This window comes from Oratosquilla oratoria, chromosome 1 (genome assembly GCF_046742065.1).
Source record: "Oratosquilla oratoria isolate Oo_2021 chromosome 1, ASM4674206v1, whole genome shotgun sequence".
NCBI lineage: Eukaryota > Metazoa > Arthropoda > Malacostraca > Stomatopoda > Squillidae > Oratosquilla > Oratosquilla oratoria.
The window spans coordinates 18,662,136-18,669,635 of record NC_134777.1 but is presented as its reverse complement, the minus strand read 5'-3'; positions in this window follow the sequence as shown (position 1 = coordinate 18,669,635).

The window sequence follows — 7,500 nt, the reverse complement described above, 5'->3', positions numbered from 1 at the left end:
ATATATATATATATATATATATATATATATATATATATATATATGTATATATATATGTATATATATATATATATGTATACTTAGGACGCAGGTTTTCACTGATACACACTTTGTTAAATACAACAGCGTTTTTACAATTATTAATTTTCTAGACTTATTTGTAAACATCTGAAGATGACTCTTTGTAGTCGAAACGTTAATTAAGATGGAAGACTATGGCCGGCTTGTATTTGCCCATCCTCCGGAAATGAGACCAATTATTAGAAAAATCGAAAACATTAGAAAGAAAATTAATAATTGTGTAATCGCTGTTGTATTTAACAAAGTATATATACATATATATATATATATATATATATATATATATATAGTTATATGTATATATATATATAATATATATATATATATATATATGTGTGTGTGTGTGTGTGTGTGTGTGTGTGTGTGTGTGTTTGTGTGTGTGTGTTTGCTGTGTGCACCTGTGTGTGTATTTGTGTGTGTTTATGCATGCAAACATACACACAACTTTAGATTATTTAAACCCCTATCGTTGGCCTAGTGATCTCGGCCCTCTTCGCGACTGTGTATGTCATAAAATGATCATACTAAAGACCCTTGGCTTCTTCCTCACTTGGTTTAACGACCCTCATTTGGGTCGCTGCTCAGAGATCGAAGTCCACTGAGATCCCTCATTCCTTCCTCCCTCTCTCTCTCCCTCTCCCTCTCCTTCTCCCTCTCCCTCTCCCTCACCCTCTACCTCTCCCTCTCCCTCTCTCTTCCTCCCTCTCCCTCTCCCTCTCACTCTCTCCCTCTACCTCTCCCTCTCTCTTCCTCCCTCTCTCCCTCACTGAATTGGGGAACGATGATAGTCCCTTGGGAGGTGAGGAAAGCTACACGGAAATAACTTTGGGGTTGTCAAGGTTGTGACCACGATGCTAAGTTTAGACCTGCCATATATATAATTAGCGGCCGATCCTGACAAACCTCCTTCATCCACCCCCTTGCATGTGTATTGATGATTATGAGTTTGCCTCGTAATCATACTCAATAACACATCACACATGCGTTTATCCAGTTGTAATGTACGGCGAAAGAAGTCTTGGCCTGTTTCTTTTTCTTTCTTTATAATGTTTTGGTTACATCATCTCCGAAGCTATCCCAGTAGTCAATACACGTCAAAAGAAAATTATATTTCTTAATATGTTTCGAAGATGTGATCTTTTTCGTTGCGCTCCTCCTGTTCTCGTGACGCCCTTCTTTTTTTCAAATCAAGAGATCTTCTCGATCAGTTTTTTTTTTTTCTTTTCCTTTGGATGACTTGGATAGTTTATGTCACTTCTTCTTAGTCTTTCAATGATTGCAGGTCCACTTCTTTTTAATTTGTCTTCATACGTTTTATCTGAAAGCTTACTGGCTGAGTGGGTTAGGGCGTCGTTTATTGCGACGAAGGTCGAGGGGATGGTGGTTCGAATCCTGCCACCGGCGAAGTTGAACCAAGGGGATAATTCATTAAGTTCCACGCTACAAAGCCCTCTGTGAGGGGCACTGTCCTAGCCTTCCTATAGGGAGGAGTTTGGGATGTTAAAAAAAAAAAAAAAAAAAAAAAAAAAAACGGGAACCAGTTTGGTCGGTTCTGTGTATTCTCATCGATCTTGTTTAAATTCTTCCCTTTGTGCAGAAACCATACCAATGCTTCATACTCTGATCTAGGGCGGATTAGAAATTTTATGTTTGTCTCTCACTATTTCCTTGTCCAATTAGTGAAAAAATATGCTCGTCTACTTGTATTTAACCCACAAACTTGCTTGAATTTGAGCTTTGTGTGTGTGTATGTGTGCGTGTATGTGTGTGTATGTGTGTGTGTGTGTGTGTGTGTGAGAGAGAGAGAGAGAGAGAGAGAGAGAGAGAGAGAGAGAGAGAGAAATACTTAAGTCTTAAGTACTTAAGTACTCAATACGGGAAAAAATTACAGAAGCTATTTATTTCATTGCATCTCGCCTCTTTCATTTTCGTCACATCAATAATGCAAGACCTAAGTATTAGTTACATGAGCTCTCCGAGTGCCAAATTTGCACCTGCTTGTGTTCACGTGCACATGTGCAGTGCGCAATAAACTCTTAATTTTTCCTCCTCCTCCTCCTCCTCCTCCTCCTCCTCCTTCTCCTCTTTCTCCTCCTTCCCCTCCTCCTCCTCCTCCCCTCCTCGTTCTCCTCGTCCTCCTCCTCCTTCTCATCCTCCCTTCCTCCTCCTCCCCTCCTCCTCCTCCTTCTCATCCTCCTTTCCCTCCTCCTCCTCCCTCCTCTCCTCCTCCCTCCTCTCCTCCTCTTCCTCTCTCCTTCTCCTCCTCCCCTCCTTTTTCTCCTCCTCCTCCTCCCCCCTTTCCTCCTCCTTCTTCACCTCCCTCCTCCTCCTCCTCCCTCTCCTCCTCCCCTCCTCCTCCTCCTCATCCCCTTTTTCTCCTTATTCGCTATTACTTTCTGTCACTTTGTTGTCATCATATTTCTTTATGAATTCAGTGATGATTTAGGAATATATTTCTTTTGATTGTACTTAACCCAGTCTTCTATTATAATTAGGAAGATACATTTCTATATTTTCAACTTTTTCTTGGTGTTAGCCATTATCTTCTCGTTCTTCACACAAAGGTGTCTTCAGTGCGTGTGAATTGTTTATCCTTGACGTTTTCATAAGGTGTGATTATGTCTCCCATCTCTCTTCTTTTTCCAACGTTATTGTTTCAAGTTTACTTATTGTTTCCCCATACGTCAGCCCTTGTAGCACCCACACCCTCTCTGTCTCTCTCTCTCTCTCTTTCTCTCTCTTGCTCGCTCGCTCGCTCCCTCCTCTCTCTCTCGTTCGCTTCCCCTCTCTTTCTCTCTCTCTCTCTCTCTCTCTCTCTCTCTATCTCTCTCTCTCTCTCTCTCTCTCTCTCTCTCTCTCTCTCTCTCTCTCTCTCTCTCTCTCTCTCTCTCTCTCTCTCTCTCTCTCTCTCTCTCTCTCTCTCTCTCTCTCTCTCTCTCTCTTTCTCTCTCTCTCTTTCTGTGTGTATGTCATTGGCACGCGCGCGTGTATATTTGTTTTTGTGTGTATGTGTGTGTGTGCGCATGTACGTGTCTGTTCGCTTTTCTATGCATGTACACATTTCTTAATGTGTTTATATATGCATGTATAGGTGCACGCGACTGCACAGAAGCCGTGGAGGCGTCACTGAGTTCACAACCACAAATAGCCCTTTTGCGGTTGTAATTATACTTGCCACCAAGGTGGGTGCCCTTCCCTCCCCTTCCTTACCCTCCCCTTCGTTACCCCCTCCCCTCCACCTTCCCCTCCCCCTCCTCCCCCTCCCCTCCCCCTCCTCCCCCTCCTACTTCGAGAAGAGCTGATGAGGCGGAACGACTGACTGTCAGATGTTGGTGAAGAACTCGAGGGACCAGGAATTCAAATTTTTACTTCGGAGGTTTCTTGGGGTTCTTCGGCACCTTTTGGTTGTTAACGATCTCTGGCAGGCTTTCAGTGTGTATTACACAATCTAATTGCGACTGCGCATGCGTACTGGTGCATAAAATAGTAAGCGTATATACACAACACTTTCTCCAATTTCAGACCTCTTCCACTGACATCAGAACCAATTCTTTAGTTCAACCTAACTTGACCTAACCAAATTTAGCCTAATGTAACCTAACCAAGTCTAGCCTAACCTAGCCGAACCTAACCTAACCTAATCTAACCTAACCTAACCTAACCTAACATAATCCAACCTAACCCAATCTAACCTAATCTAACCTAACCTAACATAACATAACATAATCCAATCTAACCTAACCTAACCTAACCTAACCTAATATAGCCTAGCCTAACCAAACCTAACCCAACTTAATTTAACCTAACCCAATCTGATGTGACATAACCTAGACTAGCCTAGCTTAATCTAACCTTACCTAACCTAACTTTATTTGACTTAATGTCAAAATCATCATGTCACGTGGAATATCCGGACAATCTCAACAAAATATTACAGAGAAATCATGACGTCACCCTAGTGTGATGGGAAAAGATTTGAAGTATTTGAAATTTGGGAAGAGACCCGCTGGGAATTAATTTTAGTTTTGCGCATACACAAATGCTACATTTTTGCATATACAATAGAATATTGCGACCTTATCTCATCGTAAGAATACACCATGGTGATGGAGGGATTACAGTTAGAAAATAAACAGATAATATTAATGGAAATATTCAACTATGTTAGACATGGGAAACTTTTATGTTATAATACATTTGTAAATGTACACTTTAAACACAGTATCGGGGAAATAATATCAGAAGTACAGGAGATCCGTATATTTCGACTACTATCGGTAGTCCTCTGATATTATTTCTCCGATAGCAGGTAGTGTATATGTTGGACATGTTGAGTGTAAATTCAGTGTCTATAAATCTATTAGATCGAAGTTCTCCCCACCATCAGAGGTTGGTTGACCCCTTTGAGGGAGAAGATTGAATTATGTGTTTATTCTGGCTATCATTGGGCGATTTTCTTCATCTAAGGAAACTACTCACCTATTCATATTTATTATATATATATATATGTATATATATATATATATATATATATATATATATATATATGTATATATATATATATATATTTTAAATGAATATCAATTGGATAAATGCACGAAAGAATACTTACGAAGTGCTTAACATTTATGTCCCTATACATACTCACACGTGTGTGTGTGTGTGTGTGTGTGTGTGTGTGTGTGTGTGTGTGTGTGTGTGTGTGTGTGTGTGTGTGTGTGTGTGTGTGTGTGTGTGTGTGTGTGTGTGTGTGATTCACCATGGTCTTGGATCACGTGTTGGACTCGTGATCGACAGTTATTAATCTCCCGGATGAGAGCTCAGAGCTCGTATGACCGATCTGTAGCTAATACTGTGACCTTACACGCACACACACACCCAACTATTCGCCCACGAGAGTCGGAGTAAAAACCCGCAGCACAGCGATACTGAAATTTTTTCAGCCGTGGGCGGGATTCGAACCCGGACCGCTATAATGGCAGGCGAGAACTCTAACTACCGCCCCACGAAGTTTTGTGTGTGTGGTGTGTGTGTGTGTGTGTGTGTGTGTGTGTGTGTGTGTGTGTGTGTGTGTGTGTGTGTGTGTTTATGTGTATGTGTGTGTGTGTGTGTGAGTGTGCATGTGTGTGTGTGTGTGTGTGCGTGTGTGTGAGTGTGTGTGTGTGTGTGTGCGTGTATGTGCATGTGTGTGTGTGTGTGTGTGTGTGTGTGCATGTGTGTGTGTGTGTGTGTGTGTGTGTGTGTGTGTGTGTGTGTGTGTGTGTGTGTGTGTGTGTGTGTGTGTGTGTGTGTGTGTGTGTGTGTATGTGTGTGTGCATGTTTTCTTAACTTTGGAGAAAGACATCCTTTGAAGCACCCCCGTAAACATGTGACACTTTGCCCATTTATTCCGAATACTATTAATATGATATGGGCAAATATGCTCTAGTTTCCTAAGTGCCAAGCTTTGTCGTATATTTTCGCCCTTGTGACACTTGGCAATAGAGAAGTATGATTTCACGCATTATTTTCGGAAACGTTCAGGAACCTTCTTCCCTTGGCTCACATTCCTGTCAGCTGTTGAGGAACGAGGCATAGTTCGATGCTCGAGGTGGAGCGTAAGGTAGTTCACTTGTATGTCGAGTATTTGCTGAAGGAGGAGAGACCAAGGGTGGGGTATCTGCTTCTCCACTGGGAGAGGTTCCTTGTTGATTGCTCAATGTGATGGGAAGGTGTGCCATTGACGATGGGGTATATTTAGCACCCAATTTCTGTGTGTCTTCAATATGTGCTTGGTTTTTGTGGATGTGTATGTATATACGTATTTGGTTGTGTGTGTGTGTGTGTGTGTGTGTGTGTGTGTGTGTGTGTGTGTGTGTGTGTGTGTGTGTGTGTGTGTGTGTGTGTGTATGCGGTTTCTTTGTGTGTATGCGGCGTGTGTGTGTTTGTTTGCGTGTGTATGTGTGTGTGTGTGTGTGTGTGTGTGTGTGTGTGTGTGTGCGCGCGCGCGTGCCTGCACGCATGTGTGCACGTGCTTATCCTTGTATGAGCATAAGTTTTATGTATTCATTATCTAATAAATCTTAGTGACACCCCTGTGGAGCAGAGTCACGCAGCAGTCAAAAATATTATGATCATTTCAACATCTATCCTTTTCTTCTGCTTTCTTAAATCTCTCCTTAGTGATCTCTATGACCTCTTCGGCTCCTTCTTAAGAGGTATTGATTACATAATAGTGACTGTGGTGACATCCATACAGACAAAAATCACTCATTATTCTTTTGTGATCGGAGACTAATCTCCATAAAAGAGAGAGAGAGAGAGAGGGAGAGAGAGAGGGAGAGAGAGAGAGAGAGAGAGAGAGAGAGAGAATGGATGATCACTATGAATTTTTATTATTCCCCCTTTATGTTGACCCTCTTAAAACTCTCTTTTGCCACTTCTGTGACTCCACCTAGAGAGAGAGAGAGAGAGAGAATGGATGATTACAATGAATTTTTATTAATCCTCCTCTCTGTTGACTTCCTTAAAACTCTCCTTTACCTCTTCTGTGACTCCTCCTCTCCAGTGCGATGTTATCTTCGACAATAGAAGCGTTGATTATTGATAAAAAAAAATAAATAAATAAAGAAATATAATAAAATGAAATAATTTGGCGCATTATTGTCCCCTCGGCCTAAACATCAGCGACAAAATACAAATACCCTGTCCTTTGATTCCCTTTTCCATTCCTGTTTTTTTCTGTCGTGTACTATCCATTTCCACCTCCCTCTCCCCCTCCTTGTCCCTCTACCTCTCCCTTTCCCTCCACTACCCTGGTCCTCCACTTCCCATCCCTTCCCCCTCCCTCTCCCCCTCCCTTTTCCTCTACCTCTCCCTTTCCCTCCCCCTTTCCCTCCACTACCCTGGTCCTCCACTTCCCATCCCTTCCACCTCCCTCTCCCCCTCCCTTTTCCTCTACCTCTCCATTTCCCTCCCCCTTTCCCTCCTCTACCCTGGTCCTCCACTTCCCATCCCTTCCACCTCCCCCTCTCCTCCCCTCACCCTCTCTCTCTCTCTCTCTCTCTCTCTCTCTCTCTCTCTCTCTCTCTCTCTCTCTCTCTCTCTCTCTCTCTCTCTCTCTCTCTCTCTCTCTCTCTCTCTCTCTCTCCTCACCTTTTCTTTCTCTCCTCTTTTTTATCTCTCCCCCTTTTTCCTCTCCTTTCCCTCGACCTATCCTCTTCTCTCCCTCCTACTCCTCCATCTTTCTCTCTGTCTCCTTCCTTTTCCTCCTCTTCTTCCTCTTCGTTTTCTTTTCGCTCTCCTTCACCCACTCCCTTCCTCCCTCCTTCCTGCCCCACACACTTTCCCTCCTTATCCTTTTCCGTGTTTACTTCCTTGGGAGTTATATTCTGAACCCTCTTGTGAAGGCAGCGCTAACTGCTAAACTAGCGGTACACA